The sequence below is a fragment of the Talpa occidentalis genome, unplaced genomic scaffold (genome assembly GCF_014898055.3).
Source record: "Talpa occidentalis isolate TD23 unplaced genomic scaffold, MPIMG_talOcc4v2.1 talOcc4.6, whole genome shotgun sequence".
Taxonomy (NCBI): domain Eukaryota; kingdom Metazoa; phylum Chordata; class Mammalia; order Eulipotyphla; family Talpidae; genus Talpa; species Talpa occidentalis.
In genome coordinates this window covers 88,616,203-88,640,028 of record NW_023604972.1, presented here as the reverse complement: position 1 = coordinate 88,640,028, position 23,826 = coordinate 88,616,203, and positions in this window count along the sequence as shown.

The following is a 23,826-nucleotide window of genomic DNA, read 5'->3' as shown; positions in this document are numbered from 1 at the left end:
CCTAGCACTCTTTTTAGGGCGTTGAATGCTTAAAATTTAGCGTATGTAAATCCCAAACCATTGCCTTATTCATAGTTCCAAGGATATGGTTAATGGAGATAAGAGGCATCAAATTCCACTGATGTCACAAGCAGGGCTGTGAACAGTGAGAAAACAGAGCAGTGAGTTCCAATCTCCTTTCAGAATCAACAGAAGTGCTTGTCCTTGATTTCATTTTCATCTTCTGAAAATGGGATCAAAATAATGAAGTCTGTCTAATAACAAGGCTGACCAAATGCTCCAGAAGGGATTTTTTTTCAGAGATGATCCTCCATGCTTAATGAACAAAAACAACAACAACAAAAAGGTTCAAGGCTGAAATATAATTTCCAGATAACTCTAGCTCCAGTAGAGTAAAACCTCTTTTGTCATTTTCTTCTTTCAGCCAATTGGTGCCTCTTCCAAACTCCTTATGAATTTCCTAGCTAGAAAATTTTCTTTCTTGTGGTGGTGAGGGGAGGAGAGTAGAAAGATTGTTTATACCAGCTTGGCTTCCCATTGAACAACACTAATTCCTCTCCCATGTGACAGTCCTAAAAATATTTGAAACAGCTGTCATGTTGCCCTTATTCTTCTTTTTAGGCTGAACCTGTCCAGTTGTTCATAGCCATGGTTTTAAGTGCTGCTGTTGTCTTAAGTTCTCAGAGCTGGATGGCTTAAGTTGATAAAGGTTGTACTGGTGAGATACTGGGCATTAATACTGAGTTCCCATTGTAGTCTGTCCACGTGGAATCCATCAAAAATTGTTGCTTCACATATTCAGCCTACCATGACTCTTTAAAAACAGCTGAAAACAAATCAGTTATTTTTGGAGGCCACATCAAATCACTGGCTCATGCTGAAGCTGGAGTCAATTAAAACTGCAAGTCTTTTTCACACATGCTCCTGCTAAGCCACTGTGTGGGTATAGAGATATATATAGTTATTATCTGTTGAGAGCTTATTATGGGCAAGGTGATGTGCTAAATGCTTTGCATCTTTTGCATCTCATTTAATCCTCACAGCAACTCAGTGACAGAATAACTATCCTTGGTCCCCATATTGTGGATAGGTTGAGGCTCATACAACTAGAGATTTAGCTAAGAGGTCTGACTCCAGAGCAAGTACTTTTTTTCCCTCCAACATCATACTTCTTATTGTTCATTGTGAATCATGTTGTTTTGAGCTGATCACCATCTCATATGCTAGGAGACTATGGCCAGCCATTACTCTCCATTCTGGACGCCAGGCTCATAGCAAGGTCACCACTTTGTAATTCACCACCTTTGTTCTCCATGTGGCCATATTTAGTTTTCCTGTCTTTCATCAGTGACAGTGGTGGGTACCCTTATGTACAAGTTCTTTTCACATGTCGGAAGACAATTTTTCTTAGCAAGGAAATTTGAACACATTTAGAACACATTACCAGATTTGTTGAAACTTTTTCAGGTTAAATATGATTTTATTTTATAAAGAAGACAGAAGCAAAGTGATGTTTAAGTGGTTCCATCATCAACATTTTACTGCATTTCCTTTTAAGTCATTGAGATACATTGGTTCTATCAGTACATCATTATTTCTCAGCTTTGAATCTGCTTGTAAAACTGGTGTTCCAGGTGTGTATACTCACTTCCAATTTGAAATCAGGATAGTAATATGGAACATATTACCAATATCCCAGGAAAATAACAGCTGTAGAGGTAGAACTCATATTACCCTGGATATCTGCAAATTTTAGCAGAAGTACAACTCAACTGTAGAAAGCAGTATCTTCAGTTTTTCTACCATTGAATGCTAAACAAATAAGAGATAATTTGATTTTTCTATCAAGTCTTTAAACTAATTTGAGTCTGATGAAATTTTAAACTATTTTTCTAGGAAACTGTGTCATTAAAATAGAAACAATTGGCCTCTGAAGGATGCTTTCACCTTCTGCTTCTTTCCCGAAGATGGCATCTAAGTGGGAAGGGAAACTATCTGTCATGACGGCCTTGTACAAAGGTGGGATACTTGGTTTCATGTTGGTTCTCTGTTTGTGCTGGTTTATTTTTGACTGACCTCTAAGATGACAAGGGCTTGGGCACACAAGGGTTTTTAGATACCTGGGTGCTATGGTAGCCCCCCAAAGTGCTGTATATAACCAGTGAATTTGTGAGCCATTCTTTTAGTTCATATGTCCTCCCAGAAAGGACAGGCCATCACCTTTTTGATAACTCAACTTTATTTCAGCTCCCAAAGGAGGCAGACTATAGGATTTCTGTGACTGTTCCATGTGGTCCCCTAGGCAGGGTGGTTCATCCAAGTTTCTGCTCCAAGACCAACTTACCCACCACCGTGGGTCTCATGGTTGTCTCTCAATCTCTTCAATATTCATTTCATTTAGGAATTGGTGTTAGCCCACAAGTGTCAATAAAACCCTTTTTCTGTGTGATTGTGCATTTTGACCTCTACTCCTATGATCCAATGTGGGGACTGAGGGAAGTTAACCTTACCCTTGGTGATGTGGTCAATGTTTTTAACAACCTTACGCTTGCAAGCCAGGACTCAAAAATGAGTTTCATTATTTTTCCCTCAAACTTCTCCTTTGCCTCCTTTCCAATTTTTCCAACACAGAAAATGAGTTGACTTTTTTTTTTAAGTTTCCCTAACATTACGACTGATTTCCTTCTAGCTCCAGCTAAATTATGATGGTGGGTTTGAGTGCCTCCTCCAAGTTGCAGCAATTCTTTCTTGCTGAGCTGAGTTCACAGCCTATATTCATAGGCCAACAGAAAGAGAATTTGAACAGTTTTGTTTCAAGGCAACGAATTACCTGACTTTCAGGTTATCTCCTTGCTGCTTATTAATTATACAGTTTTTATAAGACTATGTGTATATATATGTATTATAACCTTTTTGAGGTCTATTACCCTGGATGAATACACAAAACTTTTTATTGTGACTTGCTCTGACTTCTCTAATGGAGTACTTGACACTGAATGTACGGGGCACTTGGTTTGTATCTCTTTCCATTTCTGAAGAAGTGTCTTCTTTCAATTAAGCATAGATAATAATAACTACTATTTAGAAGGACAGAAAATTCTAGAATCTTTCCTTTGGATGATAAAAATGTGTATTTTGCTCTCATGAAAATCTGCAGTGAGTGAACATGCTGCTTTTTGGGAAATGTATTTTGCATTCTGAAGGTTCACTTTCATAAACCCTAACAAGGTGCATTTGATTAAAGAGGAAATGGCTGTGGTTCCAGGCAGGAGGATGGATTTGAAATTAGGAGGGGGGGTTGAATTCTCAACCATGGGTAATAATTTGCTGGGTTGACTCAAGCCAGTGACTTAATCACTGCCTGCCTTGTTTCCCTGTGTGTAAAGGAGGACAAAAAGTGCTTATATGTTATCACTTGCAAAGTAAGATGACACTGGGAAAGGAAGTGCCTACAAGTTGTCTATACTCCTATCACTTTTGACCTCTTTTCCATATATACTCTGCCAGTTGTCTCTAAAAATATAAATCCGCTGGTGCCACAGTTCTAGAACCATGTGACTGTAATCCAATTCCTAGACCAAGTGGAGAAAGTGAAAATACTCCTCTCGTTCTCTTACCTTCCCATCAGTAATGCAGCGGGTAAGCAAGGCCAAGAAACAAGGGACTGAAACTCCTAGATGATATAATTAATTTGTCTCCACAAAATAGCAGGAAAATACTTTTGTATGGTTTTGTGTTTTGTTTTGCTTTTTTTTTTTTTAAATTATCTGTTGGACACTACTTCCTTCTAGCAATCCGGGTCATTGGTCTGCGGTCACTTCTAGTCTTTGGAGCCACGTCCTTGTGAGGCTGGGATTCTTCCCCGAGTGTCACCAGGGAGATCTGAGCATCATCCTGGAGCTCTGCACTCCCTCAGTTCAGCTTAGAGCTGGGAAGGCCTGAGTCTGCTCCCACAGCCCTTGGCAAGAGCCTTAAACTCCTGAGAAAATGGAGTAGTAGGTGCAAACACATGGATTTTCTTCCCCTCTGGATGTAAAAGTTTAAACACCTTTAGGTGAAGTCAGGCTACAAATCACAGCTCATGGTAATAGCCCCAATACTCTCAGAGTCCAATCTATGTACAGGGACACTAGTATTTGTGGTTGATGTATACCTGCTATTTTCTGTCTCTTGCTAGGCTCTGTAGTTTTGGATTGCTTGTGGAAAGGAGGAAGAGATCAAATGCGTGCTTTCATAGTTTTCTCCTTTTGCTTCTTTCGTTATCTTCATATCTTTTTCCTAGTTATGCAGGCAGTTCTTTTCCACTTCTTTCCTTCCGCAAGCTGACAGTCATGGTGTAGATTATAGTCTGGGTCTAAAATGTTGAAAACAGGAGCACCAAGTGCAGGAGAAAAATCAATATATCAAGCATTAAGGCACAGAGGGAATTCCTCCTTCCTCCCTTTGCTCCAATCAAGCCCTCCATGGATTGGATGGGATCCACCCACATGAGGGAGGGCCATCTGCTCTACTCAGTCCAATTCCAGTGTTAATCTCTTCTGAAAATACCCTCACAAACACACCCAGAAAGAACACAGAACCAGCTCTCTAGACATTCCATGAGCCAGTCACGTTGACACATAATAACCATCACACCATCTTCACAGGGGACATTTTTATTTGATCTGAAAGAAAATATTCTCTATGCAAGCCAAATCCTTTCCAAACATAAGCACCAAATCTAAGATATCAGTCACAGGGTTTTATTTGCAATTTGGCATTATCGGCATATCTGTGAATGAGATTCTCTCAGCTCTAGTAATCTTTCTCAGATTTCCTTGCCCAATTAATCAATAAATATGTACTTCCCTTAGTAGCAATGCTAGAATTGTAAAGGAATGGTAGTTTTATTTGGGTGGTGGGTGGACAGAGGAATTAACTTTTGGGGCCACATGTGGACAAGGTGCCTGTAGGGTCTCCATTACTCTTCAGTGATCAGTGCTTACCTCACGGTTCCATCAGGAGGGGAGGAACTTAGGAGCTTTGCCTCTAACAACCCTTAAATTTCTCTGGGGATAGGATTCATCTGCCTGACCTGGCACAGAACGTGGGCTCAGGTTGCTCTGTGTGTTAATGAAAAAAGGACTATGCCAGTGTGCTTAGATTTGACCTTTCCAGGGACATATATTATCCTTTTCCAGTCTTGAGACTCAATAACTTATTTACTCAAAACAGGAAAAAAAAAAAAAGGTGAATATAATGAATTTAATGAGTTAATGTCTGAACTTCAAATGCTCTGCCACAGCTAAACACCTTGGGGACAATTAACAAAGCTTGAGTCTTACTGACCAGTCATTTTCTAGTTCTGAGCAGCATAAACTTGAACCACATTTTGGGAATTAATGATTCTTCACAAGAATATGAATCTGGACTAGGAAATATTTGGTACTCATGATGGCGAAGAAGATTCAGTGAGTTGTATTATATTATAGATTTCCCGTTCTTGTGTGTGTGTTTGTGTGTGTGTTTAGAGTAACAAAAGTACTGTTTGAGTTTAAAAGTATTCACCACTTAGTGCACTTAGACATATTGCGTGTTTAATGTTCTACTTTGCTGCTTCCTGAAAGAATTCATAACAGAAAGCTTTGAAAAATGCTTAATTTTTCAACTGTTGATTTAATGTGTAATGGTTCGATAAGGCGATGAATCGCCCTGGTCTACAACTACTGAAAAATAGAAAAATTACCCACACTGGTATGTTGAATCTGTGAATATTAAGTTTGTCAATGTAATTTATGACTCGGCAGGTAATATACCGGTAATTTGCATACTAATTGCTTTGGTGGAAGCCAACCGATTTTAATTCAGTAAATTAGTCTGCCTAAGCAGAAGCTAGCGATTGCCTCTGTGCTAAGAGAGATGAAGCTTGTTTAGGAGTGAGAAAATGGAGATCTGGCCCGGCCTTTCAGAGCTGCAGAGGCCCCTGCTGGCAGGCAGGCTACATGGCTAGGAGGGGGCTCGGCTTTGCTGGGATCTACTGTTTGCTTTCTTCCAAACAAAGCCTTGTGACTTTTGTAAGCGATTCAGATTCAGAAAACAGGAGTCTGAGGTCAAAGCAGTTCAGTCTGTGTAAAAACAATACGTATCTGTGTGTCCATCACAAAAACAAACAGAAAAGTGGAGGCTGAAAAACAATCCATTACAGCTTAAGGGGTTCTTTGAATGAGAGGCATATATTCCTTAATTCTTTCAAAGGCAGGTTTGGTTCTCTTTCTTTCTTTTTTTTTTTTTCAAATAGGAAGGTATATGGGTGTATGGAAGCTGTAGGAAGACTGAGCAATATTTTAAAAGCAATGGGAGGCAGTAAACACACAGAAAGATGTTTTGCCTTCTCAGTAACAATGAAAGAAGAGCAAATCAAATCACTCAGATGGAATTTTCTAGCAAGACCCAAAAAGACTGAAAATTTTATTGTTGTTAATGGCATGGGTAAATGAGAATAGTATAAACAGGCATAATCTTTTAGGTGGCTGCAAAACAAGAAATGCACCTGTGCTTTGATTCTCCAGCATCACTTAAAGAAGCATACCCTATAGAAATACAAATGTACAGTATGGCGCATCAGCAATGTCTGTACTTCAACCGTTTTGATAGACAAAAACAGTAATTTCAAATACTTCAACCTAATCAAAGAGTGTTCATTACAGCATTTTGTAATGATAGTTTGGAAAAGGCCTAAATATTCAGCCATAGGAAAACGATGAGATAAATAGTACATATCTTATGAACCTTCTGAAAAGCATGAGGCAGAGCTGATCTATGCTGATGTGAGAGATGACCATGCAATGTTAAGTAAACATAACAAGTTGTATGACATCATGATTAATCCTATTTTCTTTTATAAAAGTGTATGTGTGTGTATACTTATATATTCAGATTTGTGTAAAATATAGAAAAAGATTGGACATAATTAAATCCTCACATTTAACTGTGGCTACCGCTAGAGAGTAGCACTCCAGATGGCATGGGGGGAGGCCTTTTTTTTTGCCTTTCTGTATCGCTTAAATTTCACAGAGACATTGTGCCCTTTCTAAGGTTTAAAAAACCCACAAGACAAAAGATAATGAAAATGGGGGGATTTACTCGGTTAAAAAGAATACTTTGTGAACTAAGTTAATATTTGGTCATATAATATTTGCTCTGTTTGAAATGTTAAGATTTTTACATATTAAATATTTTTAAAAGTAGGGTGCATATGTATATTGTAAGAATGTAAGAGTAGGGATAAGAAATAGGATAAATATTGCATTGAGATCAGTTATATGTGAATTAAATGAGCTCAACAGCTTCAAGAGGCCCCAGTGCTAAACCAGCTATTTGCTACAGTCCAGGCAAGCCTCAGTTTTAGACAACAGAACTCGAAGATTTGAATGGCACATGAGGGCTTGAATGTCATGAATGGACAACTGGAATAGTTTACTGACTGAAGCGTCTATTATATTGCTCCCCACCTGACCTTTTGGCTACTAGTATGCTTTATTGAAGGCTACTTTATATACAGTAAGCTTTATGAATCTTCAGTGTATACTTCAGTGTATATGAACTTTGACCAATATATCTAAGGATGTACTGGCAAGCTGACTCTCTAGGGAAAAATTAAGTCTAATGTAATATTTGTTGATTTTCCTGGTTTAAATACTCCCATCATGGCTGACTTCAAATTAGCAACGGTTTAATAACTGGCTCACAAAATTATCTTGATTATTTAAGAACCGACTCTCAGGAGAGTGAGAGCTGGACTTGGCATGTATTGAATGTGTCCAACCATGTGGCCATCACACAAATCAAGACAGAGAACATGCTCATTACTCCGGAAGATTCTCTCATTCTCCCTTCCAGTTAATCCTCCCCCCACCCTGCCCTAGAGCACCACAATTCTGACGTTTATTACATAAATTAGTTTTGAACATCATATAAATGGAATGGCCGAGCAGCAAGCGTTTGTGGCTTCTTAGACTCCACTCAATATTTTTGAAATGCATCCAAGTTGTTTTAGAAGACACTATTTAGAAACCACTGTGTTTTCCTATAAATCTGTTATCTGTGTTCTTGTATTTATCTTTGGTCTATTATTGGAATGGAATCTACGCTTTTAAGCAGTTTTCCTCCTTGAAAACTCCTTTTTTACTTACTTCCTTTAGCTGCTCAGGATGTAATATTGGCTGCACTGCAAATAGGTTGTAGGAAAAACAGGACAAATTTCTACAATTTTCAATATTTTAAATTTCACATCTCACATTTTTATCAAAATAATTGATAAAAAATAAAAATTCTTTTTAAAAAATCACAAAATATCATTGGAAGCTCTTCCTCAGCTGATTTCTCTTTTCATGCATGTGTGCTGTGACTCTCTAAATTTGCTTACAGCAAAGCCTGGACACAAGATAGTAGGTATCAGCCTATTATCTGAAAAGCCTGACTTTTGTCCACAAGATGAGAATGCTTTCACATCAGATTCATTATCAAGACGACACCCAAAGTCACATTCTAGGGGTGAAGTCCTGTAATGTCCTCTAGAGGCCCCAGTGGCTAAACGCAGGATCTCTTCAGATAAATGAAGGAGTCCAATGGCCATAATATTATACAGTGTCACTAAGAGTTTCCAAGAGGCTTTACTATTTTTTTGTTGTGGTATTTATTTATTTATTTATTTATGTATTTATTTATTTATTTATTTATTACCTATTTCCTCAAGGTTTTACAAAATAGCCATTTCCAATTGCCCTGGAACTGCTACTGTTTTTACAAAGAAAGAGAGATACAATGAGATATTGAGTCAGTAGACAGTTCAAAGCATTGTTCCCATTGGGACACCCCCACCTTCCAAATTCTGATTTGCATTTATTAAAATATGTTAGCTGGGGTTAGGTGAAAATTGGGAATGAACTTTGGGCAAGAATTTCTGAGAAGTTGTATTGATTGGGTTTTTCTTATAAGCAAAACTAAACTTTTGGGTCAAAATGAAATGAATTGTATTAGCAGAAATTCGTGAATGGAAGAAATAGGAAGGAGAGCGAGAAGGCTAGGAAGCGTTCCTAAGATGCAATTCTAGATGCTGTAGACCCTGCACACAGCCCATCAACCAGCATCAACCCAGGCCTTTGATCCATGGATCCATGGTCAAGGACTCGACCAAGCTCCCATGAGAAGGAGGCTTGGTTTCTCTTCTCTGTTCTGGACTGGTTCTACTTAGAGGACCTGGGTTCCTCTCCCCTATTCTGATATGGGCTGAGACAGGACAGCATTGACTGTGGAGCCCATGTAGGCCTAGGGGAGGAGGAACAAGCACCATGGTTGGATCTTTGGATCTGCACAGAGGACATGCCTGCTGTTGGCTACTGTCAGTGACTATGTGTAGCAGGAAGACAAAAGCAGATCTGGTCCAAGGAAACATGGGACTCCTCTTCCAGCCAACTCGAGGCTCAAGGACTCTTCAAAGGCTTTGCTGAAATTTCCTTGAGCTGCATAAGTCTAAGATGCTTTCACCCAGTATTCTCCCTCTGTCCTTCACTAGGGGTTAGAATTGCATCTTAGTGATACTTCCTAGCCTTTTCGATCTCCTTCCTATTTCGTCCATTCAGGAATTTCTACTAATACAATTCTTGCATATTTAATTCTTGCTTGACATCTGCTTTGCAAAGTATCCAGACTAATGCAAGTCATCTGAGCACCTCCAGCATGGCTAGTGTCGCAGGGATGGTGTAAGTGGGATTCATATATATCAAGTGGTTGGTGACTTGCTGACTTGTTAAGTTCTCCCCAACAATAGTGTCTAGGAGTCACTTTTTTAAGGTTTCTGGAATGCCATTCTTCTTTTTCTTTTTTTTTTAATATTTATTTATGCATACAAGAACTGGGGTACAGATCAGAGATGCAGGGGGTGAGAGGATCCACCAGAGACAGAGTGGGGAACAGAACAGGCAGACTGACAAATACACTGCTGAGGGGAGCAGTGGGCGAGACAGGAGAGGTCTGCCTCGCCATGTGGGTTTCTCCCTGGCTGGCCGGGGATCGAACTCCTGCTGCAAAGGCTGTGGAATGCTTCATAGTGCGGTGCTTAACCCCTTGTGCCACCAGGGAAGCCCTGGAATGCCATTCTTGTCTGGTGTCGAAGAAGGATTCCTTAGTAAGGGCAACAGCAGCTGTGCCCCAGTGAGAGGGGGCCATGGACTGAGCAGCCCTCAGTCCATACTATTTCTGGGGTATTCAGGGTACCTCCAGGCTTTAAAGTTGACCTGGACTTGAAATCAACAATGGAGGAGATAATGAAGAAAGAACAGGTAGATGTAAGAATCAGGATCAATATATCCAGTTTCTCTAGAATCAACCAAAGACAAAGGAATGTTCTTTCCAAATGACCATCATGGAGGATAATGACAGAGTTTGCTAGACAGGTCAAAGTTCAACACAGGCAATAAGTGCCAGGAGAGCCAAAGAATAAGCGAAGAGACTAAGGATCTTTGCCTGTGCTCACATTTCTAGCTCCTGCATTTAGCCAACTATAGTGGGACAAAGATCCTAAATTGAAGATCTTCTACCCTCAAATGGCCACTGACTTATGAGGTCCTAAGGATATGGTCAGAATCAAAGTGGGGGTGAGAAAGTCTACTTTTTTCCGCATGGCCTAGCCGCAGTAGAGCTGGCCACCCTGGGTCCTGGGATCCCACAAGAGCTGCTTTGTTTTAATCCAGCAAAGAAATCTAACCCTTTGTATAGTGGGTCCAGAATCCAGTTTAGTCCAAGGTCTTGCTAGGGACTGTAGTAAGACACTGGAGAGAACCATGGCAGGGTCCTGCCTTTAAGCCCAATCAAATTCAGATTACATTCTGGAAACTGTACTGAGAACTGGAGTAGAATTTGGGACTAGGAAGAGATGGATGGTATTTTCCAGGGCTCCTGCTTGGTCTCAGCCCAATCAGGCTTTTCTGGGTCATGTGTCTCTCTCATCTTGGAAACTTTCTAGTTGTATAAAGAAGCTTCTTGTCCCAGATCATTACCTTCTTCTCTTAGTATAGATTTTATCAGGGCTGAATTTATTCTGATGAAACATGTAAACCACTTGTAAACCACTACAGAAATATTTCCTGCAAAATTGTTGACTTTACATTTTACAAAACAAAACAGGCATCTTTTCATCAAAATAATAAATTGAAAGGATGAAACAGATATTTTAAAACCTGGTGAGCAGAGAATGGATACAGACAAGCTATAGCAGCTTGACATGTGCTTGTTTAATCATCAGACTTTGAGAATAAAATTAAACTGTTCCCTGGACCTAATTCACACAGCAACCTGAAACACTTAGAAACACATGGCTAATAGGAAATGGACCCACTAAATTAGCTCCCAGATGCACAGTCTGAAATATAGGCATATAATTTGAATATCAATTGCCCGTTTACCAAACCTAACAAATAACAAGTCTTCTTGTGGAAAATGGTCTCATTTCAATTTATTCTGCTCTTGAAATCTTTGCAAGCAGCAGAACATCTTTTCTCCTATCAGAGGAAAGAAGTCATTCCTAAAGCTAAGCCACCAGGCTGGATTTTCTGAGGTTACCCTTGCATGGACAGTAGTTCATGAATTGATTCTCTCATTTCTATTCTGAACTCAAATGCATGCCCAAGAATTCCATAGGTGCATGCTTTTTATTAAAAAAACAAACAATGGCAAGGGAAGTAGAGTTAGACCTTAGAACAATTTGTTCCATAGAACAGAGTGAATCATCTCCCAAAATGAGCAATGTCAGCTAGAGCTGCAGCAAACACTGAAGTTGCATCCATCAATTATTCAAGAGCCCTTGCCCTCTGCCTACCAGGTATATTCATTAAACTGAGGACCAATTGGTCCTTTTTTATGCTACTCAGTGTCCAGGAGGAGGATCTGGACTGGTTTGCCATTCTGACTCAATAATGGTATGCATTTACATTGATGATATGGGTTTAGTCAAGGAGAATTTTCACCAAGGTTTTTCTCCCCTTAACTGGAGGCTCCAATCCCATTACGATGTGAAGTCCTTTTAAGAGAGCTGGGAAGCAGAGGAAAAGTGTGCTATGCAAGCCTAGGTTCCAGAAGCAATTCTTTTCCAGTCAGAAAATCTGCTTGACTGTGTGCAAAATCATTACTAGTCTGTTGAATATACTTGGGAGCTTACTAGAAATGCAGATTCTCACTGCCATTCTATACCTACAGAATCAAAATTTGTACTTTATTGAAGTTTGAGATGTACTGTAGGAAGTGAGAGGTATCCTGTCACTACCTCCTCAGAGCTACAGCCTGGAGGTAGGTGGAAGATTGATGGTTAAAGAGAACTCATACCATGAGTGGGGAGTGCTCTGGGGGCATTCTGTACAAAGTGCAGGATAATAGAAGAGACCACGGTTAATTCCACCAGTGGTGAGGCGAGCTATGGGAGGCAGTGTTTGCCGAATGAAGAAAAGGCATAGATCACTCTGGCTCCATGACTGTCACACCATTGTCTTAGGGCCAGCTCCTCATCATCTCTCACCTGCACTGTGGGAAGAGTCTCCTTGACTCCAGCCTTTGCAGGACCTCATCTACTTTCTCAACTGACCCCTGAGTTATCTAGCTAAGAGGAGGCACACACAGTGCCTCCTCTGCTGAAAGCTAAGTATAAACTTAGTTGGCACACAAGCCTTATATCTGGTGTACACACAACTTTTTAGAGCCATCTCCTGCATCTCTAGTCTATCTCCGTCAATGCTGCTCTCCAAAATTGTCCATGAATTCCCTCTTCTCTTCCGGTTTTTGTCACCCTGCCTTTTCAGTGACGAGGTCTTCTGACTGCACTGCTCCTCTGCCATGTTCACTTGGTGAGCTCCTCTTCATCCTTCAAAACACTTCTCTGGCATTACATCCTCTGGGAATTCTTTTATGAACGTCTCTTAAAGAGAGTTAATTTACTACTTTACTTGATTTCTCCATTTTGCCTATCTATTATTTAGACATAAAAGGAATGAAGCATTGATCCATGCTGGAATCTGGGTGAGCCTTGAAAATATACTAAGTTGAAGAAATCAGACACAAAAACCACACATTGTAGGATTCCATTTATAGCAGAGTTTAGAACAGAAAAATCCTTAGGGATAGAAAATAGATAAGTGATAGGAATTGGCAGGAGAGCAAAATGGGGAGTGACTGCTTAATTGGCAAAGGATTGCTTTTTGGAAAAAAAAATCCAGAAAAAATATTCTGGAACTAGACAGTAGTGATGGTTGTACATCAATGTGAAATAAAATGGTGAATTTTATTATGTGATTTTATCTCAATTTTAAAAAATGATGAGGTTAAACTCAAATGTCTCAAAAATTCCTTAAAGCTTTAGGACCCTGTGATTTAATGAAACCTCTCTAGAATATAGTAGATACTCAATAAATACTTGGTGAATTGAATGGACAGGAGATAATACTTTCCTATATTTACAGATATCTAAATAGAGGTATCTAGATAAGAAGACATCTTTAAAGTCTTACTATAGTGTAACCTTTGGGGCAGAATCAGTTTTAAATGAATGCACTCCATCAGTGTGTGCTGGTAAAGCTTTAACAATCAGTTCTCCAGAAAAATAAATCCAATATGTATGCAAGTAAATTTATCATTTATTTTACTGACATAAAGGATGTGAAACACAATTTATAAATAATAATAAAATACACACTACCCTTTCCTGTAAATTCTATATAGTCAATTGGTCCTCATAGAAAGCTTTAATTGATTTTTGCTGAACTCCTGTATCTGCAGCCAAGCTATGGTTGCAATTGATCCATGATTTAAAAATGGAGTTGCATCCCAGTCTCCTCACTCTCTTCCCAGAAAATTTGTCATCATGCTGATATATAATCTATTAAGTTATTTCTTACCCCTGTACATATTATATCTATTAAATTGAAACCTCTTCATCTCTGGCACGAGGCATGTCAGAACCTCAGTTATTTATCAGTGAAGTAAGTAGTTCCTTTGGTGAACTGGACTATAGTTTTTGAATACTAGAAGAACACATCCTCAATTTTTGTGTGTTTGCTATTCACAGTGTAATATCTATACAACCATGTACTTTCAAGTCTAATCTACATTATTAACATTTTCTCAAGGCTGGATACCATTAAAATCACAAATCAAGCCCTGAGTTGTGGTGATTTCTGATTTCCATGATGTAAATATTCTCATCACAACTGATTTTAAGTGAATGGTGTAACAATATTGAACATGGAGTTAGGAAGAGAAGCACAGAACCCAACTATTATCTAGCAATTCCACTGTACTGACATAACAGACATAAATCACCCCAAGAACACAGATAATAGTAAGATAATTACATAGTGATGAGTTTTGAATATTTATTACCTCTGTTTTTAATAAAATATATTTAATTATGAGTTCATATGATTGAATTTTTAATAATGGTGGTGTTTAGCAACCAGGTCTTAAAAATTCTAGGAAATTAAAACTTGGCTCTTAAAAGAAAATGTCACTTAACTTCAGCATATCAGTGGCCATTGCATTGAGGGGACTTTTCAAACCTTTGTAAGATTCCACCGAAAACTTTACAGATACACCCATCTAGAAATTTCAACTCTTATAATTGCAAATTCTCCAGGTTAGTATCTCTTAACCTATGGAATATATTTTATTGAGATTGTAAAAGATAGACCACACATTAAGAAAAATAGGAAGAGATGGGGTTCTAGATCCAATGAAATTTTGAGAAATCTGCTAGTATTTCTCAGAGCCCTTACTAAGCTAACACACATTTCGAATCTTCCAGAAGAGCATGGAATATTCAATTATTACATGTATTTGACAGGATATTGTTTAGAAAATGCTGCTGAATCATCAATGGACTTTTGGTCACTCTGTGGATCCAGCCCAGCAGTCTTTGTACCTTTCCTCCAGAACTTATGAGGCGCCTCAAATCCCTCATGTAGAGATTAGGACTCTACTCCTAGAGATGCCACACTCCACGATGGTCCTTTGCCCTGCTCTTAGGTCAATCCATCTAGACCATGAGGCCAGTGATTTGTGATTCTTTAGGCTCAGATCACCCTGTTTTCAAAGAGTTTATGGTCACTGCATCTGCTTGGGGACTGATACAGCCTTATCTAGAACTCTTCTTAGTCTTTTCTCGTGTGTGCTTTTAAATCTGCCCACAATAGTTCTTAGCCTTGTTATTGTAAGGGGTGCCTATGAGGAGGAGGTGGTGGGGGAAAGTAGTGACTCTCTCATCTGCCATCCTTGGCCAGTTTGCTCTCTCTTCCATTCCTTGTTCTCTGCTCGGTATCATGGGTGGTGGGAGAGAAGGGGCTTATTGGGAGGTGCCCAGTAGTCTCTGCATGCTCCATTTTCTAGCTACCCTGTTAGCTGGCTCACAGTTAGGTTTGGTTCTTGGTGAGAGACTGAAGGGAGGGAGGAAGAGAGGGAGGAGAGAGGGGAAAAGAGAGAAGCCAAGGTGTTGTCCCCCTTGGGCAGTGTCACTGCCAGTGGAGGTATCTTCTTCATTGTTCTGCTCTTGTATGCCTGTTTCCTTGGTTCCAGCTACTGCCCTGTAGTCCTGACAACTAGATTCTAGAAACATGGCTTCCACCTTTCTCTTTCTAGCCTAAAGGTGATAGATTTCTGCTGATGCTTATCTCTGGGAGGCCTTTTTGTTTGTCTTCTCAGCTCTTCCGTTTTCCATAGCAGACACGGTGGCACCGTACCCTTACCCTCTAGGTATTCATCTTGATAAACCTAGGTAGCTGACTGTGCACCTGGGACTCACTGCTCAAGGATTTTGCATCTGCCCATTGGGTGCCTGCTCAGATTGGAATCAATGTCTCCAGAAGCTGCTGCAACTCAGAATATAACCCAGCTGCCTTTCCCGCTGAAGGCAAAGGATAACCCTGAGGTACATATTACACTGATGCTCCCAAAAGATTGAGCTCTAGTTCCACAGTAGGAAAAAGCTTAATCGCATGCCCTTTAAGTTGGCTTCCTTGCCTGTCCCACCACTTCTCTACCTGTTGTTCCTGAAATGACCTCCAACCTTGTATCGGGGTCTCCTGGGGACCCAAACGAGGCAACCTGTCTAAACTATCTTCTGTGCTAAATCCTCCTGCTCTTAGCACCCTGATTTCCTGACACCCCTGCACACTCACACAGAACCCCTGCCACAGCCACTTATATCTTGCCAGGAGGGGGCGAGACCTGCCAGGACACTGTTTCTCAGAGAAGTCCCAAGATAGGCCTCTGGAAAAGTATGTCAACTGGGAAGCTAAAAGAAGCAAAGACTCTATTCCAGACTCTGCCATGAGGTAACAACCTTGCAAGCTATTGGAAGGTCTTTGAATCAAGTCTACTTCAATTTAAAATTCTTTCAAATACTATTTTAATAGTAATTCACTATCCTAGAAGTCTTAATGCTCACTTACTCTTTTCTTTCTCTGGCTTAAAGGTGGCCACGATAGTTCTTTGTGAGGGGCGGGGGGCACCTGCCAAAGCAGGGAGTTGCGAGGAGCCGTCCAGCGCTTTGCTGAGTGCTGGCTTCCTCGATGCGCGGGCCCCTCGTGGGTTTGTGAAACCAAACAAGAACTGTTAGGAGGGAATTTATGCATAATATTTCCAAATAAGCACTAAAGTAGTCATTGTGAGAAAAAAAAAATCACAGAATTTGGTTGCACTTCATTAAGTTTGTTTTATGGTTTGGGAGTGTGTTTGTTTTATACAACATCTGTGCATCAAATTGCACAGCTCTCAGACAGACACACAGTCCAGTGGGAACGACGCCCTCTTGAGCTGTGGGGCAGCAGGCCTGGGCGTAGGAGGCATCAGTATAATTTGGATGCTGCCGGCTGCTCTAGAATTCAGCCTGGTCTTGGGTCTTGAATATACAGGTGAGTTAGAAATCAAGCCACTACCAGTGATGGCGTGGCAACCTGGCTCCTAGGAGGTTAAAGGAAGCAGAGTGCTGAAAAAGCCCCAAGACATCCATTCAAAAAGGACTATTTGGGCCAAAAGGAAGGAGAATTGGTGAGAAGTGCTGGGCAAATCACCTGCCTAGAGTGTTAGCATAGGGAGATGCTGAGGGAGGAGAGAGAGTTTTTGGCTCATAAAGCTAATTGCAGGCAGAAGGAAGAGAAAAATAACATGATTAGCACGTTTCTCTCCTCTCCATTAAGATGACAGAAGCAGGCAATCTGCTGTTTGTGCAGAAAGGCCACAGGAAGGAGGGAAGGGAGCATCTGTTCTGAGAAAGTGCTGTTTAAAAATGCAAGAAACACACAAAATGAAGGAGGAACTCTCTATGGTGCAGTCCACCAGCCCGGAAGACGAGAGAACCAGGACAGCAGCTGCTGAGAAAGCTCCAGACAGGGCTGGTGGTCCAAGGTGTGTCAGCTCATCTTCCCTCAGAGCTGTGGCTCTGGGCAGCGGTCCTGACCCTGACGTCCCATCATGACGACTCCTCTTCCCCAGCATAAGGAGAGATGTCACTAACCTCCACCTCTATCGTTGACCCTCCCCATCCTCACTGATCAGGGCTGTCCACTTTTCGAATGACTCACAGTGCCTACCCCCTACCATTGTCTGCTCACGGGATGATGTAAGAACTTTTGATGGAAAATAAAGCAAGCCAGGGTCTCCAATGGGAAGAGGTCAGTCTGAACCCCCAAATCAGAAAAGCATATACATATGTAGAAAAATCAGGGACCTTCTTTGAATGTGCCAGCAGAACAGCCTGCCAGTTGGACTTCAATATCTGAGGCCCTAAGCTTACACTTCTTGGGGGAGGCAGACAGGTACAAAGCATGCACCTCCAGAAACACAGGCTGTTTGTCAGAAGGGATGCAGTGAGACCCCAGGCTTCTCAGTACCTTTCTGGTAGTAGAGTACGCCACCTGGAGTAATTTGTACACTGGACTAGATCGTAAACGTGTGTGGCAGCAATCATCTGCACATTCCTCATGTGATCAGCTCAATGCTATTTCATAGCAGACATGTACAGGATATTTAAATTTGTGAATAATTGGCTCTCGGGTCTCGCCCTTCTCCCCGTTAAAGTAAACCAACATTACAAATAAGAACAGAAAATTGAACAATCTTTCTCCCCTACATCCCAGGGGTCTTTTTTGGGTAGGATTATTTTCAAGCCTATTTTCTTATAATACAGTGAGAGTAATAATAGACCCTTCTTACAAAGATTAAATGAGATCAGGCACATAAAACAGCACAATATCTAATGATTGCCACTATGATAATAATTCTAATTATCTATTACTATTGCTATTTCCAAGATGAGGCACATCTTTTTTTCTATTTTTTAAGTTTATGCACTTTCCACTAGTTTGTATAACCATATAATGTTGGGGGTGCAACTTCGCACCTCCAGATGTGAATGTGTCTCAGTCACCCTCTACCACCAGTGAAACAACAGGACTAATTCTTAGAGTTTGTGAATAATATACGGTTGAAGTATATTTTCTCTAGAAATTCTGTGAACAAGATGGGGGCCCACTGGCCCTCCCCTTTGAGAGAGCAGAGAGCATAGTACGAATGTGGTTGGCGCCAAAGGAACCTGGTGGTAAATGCACTGATAGTCCATAGGCTCCTGGCAGCCCTTTCACAGTGACTAAGCATTTGCATTCCACAGCCTGTTTGCAAATTGAGTGGTTTCTGCAGACAGACAGGTATCCTACCCTTAGTGAAATAAGTCAGGCAGAGAAAAGAACCTGTCTGATTTTACTCATACGTGGAACATAAAGCAACAAAACAAATGAGTGAAGTAAATAAGAAGAAAAACAAACTGTGAGACTATCTGACCAAATTAGTGGTTATCGGAAAAGAAGGGGGAAGGAGAGCTGGTCAATTGGTAAAAGAGGTCAGTTGTATGGGGGGTGGTTAAGACTGGACTTTTAGTGATGAACTTAAGTTAGTAACTCAAGATGCTGGTTTACGATGATACACACCTGAAATTTATCAAATATGATAATGCGATATTAGTTCAATAAAGAATAATAAAGGGGGATTAGAAGTAACACTTAACTCTTAACAAAATAAATTATGAAGAAATGGAAAAAATAAATGTAAAGAAATCAAATAATAAAATTATGTCAATAGCTTTATTGACATATGAAGGGTGACTGTAGTAACAAGCACTTGAAGAACTGTACACATCTTCTAGAAAACCTTTGCAGAACATATTATTATACTGTTGTTGTTGACATCCTTAGTTCTATGCTAGTAACCATATCTTACATTTGCACTGCTTTCTATGGGGCAAGTTACGTCACAGATGAGGAATGAGGTGAGAGAGCTGAAGTGATGGGATGAAGCACGGCGGAGGCTTAGAACAGGTGTTCCAGGTGTTGGAGGCCCACATCCTCACGTCCTTTCACATCACACTGGCTAATAAGCTGACCTATGCATAATGTGCTGCACGATAAAAGTCCTCTAACAATGAGAACCTGAAAAAAACTTTCATCGCCTACCTTGTGTATCACAATGTTTTTTTCTGACTTTGGCTCATCCAGGTGTTCAGCAGAATACCCACAAGTATCTCAGTCTAGGCTTTTAGAACTCAAGAGTCACTGTCTCTTTTTATTTCTATTTTTATTGTCTGATGGTTTGTGCCTTTTATTTTATGCTGCTGCCATCCTTTGAGGAAATGGGCAGTGCACTTTAAGAATGACAAATGAAATCACTTTAATTTTATCCTGTAAGCAAAAGGATCACAGAACTTTCCTTTTATTTCAGATGTTTTGTTGCTCTGCTCTATAGGGAAAGATCTATTCAGAGCAGGGCTGTCAGATAAAATGCAGGAATGCAGTGAAATTTGAATTTTATATAAATAATATTTAGTATAGATATATCCCAAATAATGCACACTAATTTTTATGCTAAAAATTATTCATTTATATGCAATTCAAATTTAACTGGATAGCTCAGACTTTCCTTTCTCACTTCTAACTAGATATATTCATCTACATTTCCTGCTGACCCCCAGACTCAAAATTTCCCACATGAAATTCTTTATCTCTTCCCCACACTCAAATGCTGATGTATTTCCTATTTTGAGTGATGACCCAACTATCCACATTTGAAACCTAGGAGTACTGCAGACTCCTTTCTCCCCACGCCAGTGGATTTTGTTTACTACATGTCTCTTGCATCTGTCCCAACTTTTCCATGTCCCCTGTCATCGCCATTCCATTATTTAGATACACTCCTACCTGCACTGTTCAAACAGCTTCCAAAAGGTTTCCCCACCACCATCATCTCCCCCCTCCATGAGGTCATTAGAATCATTTTCCTAAGCAGCATTTCCAGTTCTTCATCAACTGGACCCTCCTTTCTTGTTCGGCTATTTGTTAAAACCTAAGGATTAATATTTTATGTGTTGAACTCAACAAATTAAAAAATATTTCTTGAACACCTTCTACTTGTTTAAGATTTTGTTAGGTCTTGGCCCTCCCTGGTGGCACAAGGGGTTAAGTTGGAAAACTGCGAAGCTATCAGCAGCCACTGCAGCATGAGTTTGATCCATGGCCAGGAAGTGAACCCATGTGGCGCAGCAGACCTCTCCTGTCTCACCTGCTGCTCCCCTCAGCAGTGTATTTCAGTCAGTCTGCCTGTTCTGTTCCCGACTCTGTCTCTGGTGAATCCTCTCACCCCCTGCATCTCTGGCCTGTACCCCAACTCTTGTATGTATAAATAAGTAAATCTTAAAAAAAAAGATTGTGTTAGGTCTTATGGAGGACATAAAAGAAGTTTAGCATGTGATCTTCAACTTTGAAGGGCTTTCTAAACTAACATATGAAAAGAATTATTGCATAATTAAGTGCTTAATTGTGTGTTACAGACTAGAAAAGTAATAATGAATTATATTCCCAGGTAGGTTTTCTAAAGGTTCAGAAAATCCACAGATGGTGTATACACATAAATTTTATATGTATAATTCCCCGATAAAGCATTTAGGATACAAATTTGCCTCAATATTGGTATTTACTTTAAAAAAGGGGAAGGTCACCTCCATCAGGCCACATACCTTCATTAATTTGTGTGCTTACTTCACAAAAGAACTTATTATTACATATTCATCTTTATTCTCTTTTCAGTAGGAAAGAAAATGGTATCTATAATTGAAACCAAAATGGATCACTGCTTATACTTCTTAGAGGGGTATAAATTAGACAATGCCAACATCAGGTCAAACAGGCAAGGGAAGGAAGAAAAACTACAAATAACTGTCTTTGGATTGCATCATTGTGTCTCCCAAATTCGTAAGTTGAAGTCTAATTTCCTATACGATGGTACTTGGAGTGGGGAAGTTAGGAAGTAATTAGATCATGAGGGTGAAATTCCCACAAATAAGATCAGTATCCTTGCAAGAGGGACAGGAGAGAGATGATCTTTCTTAGTCTTGTGAGGTCAGATTCTTGGCAGATACAAGATCTGCTGGCATCTGATCTTGGACTTTCCAGTCTCCAGGCTGTGAGGAATAAATGTTTGCTGTTTAAAATACCTGCTCTGTGGTATTTTTGTTATAGCAGCCTGAACTATTAAGGCAAACTCATTAGCATAGCAACCTGAATCAACGTAGTGCCCAGCTTTAAGATTTAAAAAAATCTAGCTCAAACAGAGAAACTCTCAAACAGATGGGTAGCTTCTGTAATCTAACACAGGTCTACCTCTTCCACTATGAATCCTGGGCACACTGGCCTACTGTGATTGTCTATTCTTGTCTAGTCTCCATAGAGAACTCACAGGGAGGCCATAAGCACCCAGTTTTCCGCTTATGAAAATGGATGGATTCAGCTCTGCAAAACTGAAATCAACTGAGAGGAAACATGGTGCCCATGACTCTTCCTGTGAAAACTGTCCTGAGGTGAGTTATTAGTCCAGGGACATGACACCAGTTCTCTTTCATTCACTTGCACAGGCCTGAAACAAAGGGAAGGCAGCAAATGGGCTTGAATCGTGCTGGAGGGTCTTCTTGGGTGGGCCCTAGCTTTGGACCAGGAGCCAGGAGGCTTGAACTCTAGTGCTGGCACTGCAGTTAGCCAGCTTTGTGTGCCTGGTAACTCCTTAATTTCTGGAGCCTCAGGCCCCTTATTCCTCATAAAGTCTTGCTGACTATAACCACATTTATGTGAAAACATATCAAGAAGTTTGGGTCCTCAAGCACACAAGGTTTCTGAGACTCCTCCTGCATCTGTGAAGCGCCCCTGGGCTATATTCTATCTGAGGCCCCATAATCCCTTTGTGACTTGGCCTCGCTGTCTAGTCATCTGCTCACTTGTTCCAGGGCCAAACTTAGCTTTAAAAGGACCTATTGTATTAACACAGTGTTTTAAAGTTTTGAAAACACTTCCTTTTACACACACCATTTCATTTAATTCTCACAACACCTCTTTGAAATAAGCAGAGTGTTATTCCTATTCATATTTTAGGGATGACAGAACTGAGTACAGGAGTGTTTCACTTCTTTCCCCCCTCCCAAGGCTCCTGCTTCTCTCTGCTGTACTTGGTGTTCACTCATCAGTTTTCCAGGACCTTCTCTATCCTCTGTGTCATCTGATTTAGAGCCTGGAAGTTTGAGTGGAAGCTTCAAGTTTGAGTGGAAGCCTGGAAGCTTCTCACCCTTCCCAAAAGATGAATATTCTCTCTTGCTTTTTTAATTTCACCTTTTCTATGGTTCTCATTTTATCAGAGATAAACAGAAAAATCCCAATGCTTCCATAAGCATATATTACCTGCCTGCCCTCGGCCTGCGATTCTGTCCATTCTCATCCTTCACCCTCCTTTTATTCTCCTTCACTATGAAAATCATTTACATATCAGCAAATATTCCTTGAGATCCTAGAAACTCAGGTTACTATTCAGATATTTACTCATAAAGGCATCAGCACACTCATTCCAATAAAACCACTTCCAGTCGGGGAATAGCTGTTTGTATTTTTAAGTGTGCCTGTTTTATGATTGTCCTGTGCTCCTCTACATTTGCATTTTCAGTCTTTGATTGTAAATTACATGAGGACAGGTCCCTGCATTTTGAGTTGAATTCAAATGGAGAGAAAGAATCCCAATAGTCCATTTTTGTCTACTGAGTGAGTTCTACCTATATCAAAAGTCAGGAGTGATAGAACAAGGAAAACAGAAGTTCCACCTAAAAGAAATAGAAGGGGGCCTCCCTAGTGGCACAAGGGTTAAAGACAGCACTATCAAGCTATTGCCAGCCACTGCAGCATGAGTTGGATCCCCCGCTGGCCAGGGAGCAACCCACACGGTACAGCAGACCTCTTCTGTCTCTCCTGCTGCTCCCCTCAGCAGTGTATTTCAGTAGATCTGCCTGTTCTGCTCTCCACTCTTGTCTCTAATAAATCCTCTCACCCCCTGCACCTCTGGTCTACACCCCAGTTCTTGCATGCATAAATAAACCTTTAAAAAAAATAAAAGAAAATAAAAAGAAGAAATGGTAGCAAAACCAAGATCACTTTAATTATTGAATGGTCTATGATCTTCAGTCATTATAAGATTATAGAGATTTTATAAGACTCAAATAAGATTTTATAAGTCATTATAAGACTATAGAGATTTTATAAGACTCTCATTTTATAAGACTATAGAGATTCTCCTATACCCAACTGCTGGGTTAAATGGAAACTTCCTACTAAGAAACAGCTACGTATACACATGCTCATTTGTGTAGCTATTAGAGAAGTCTGTAGTGAAGTACAAGTTCAAGACCTTCTTAATTCATTAGTTGGTAACTTATTGATTCTGAAAGCCACAGAC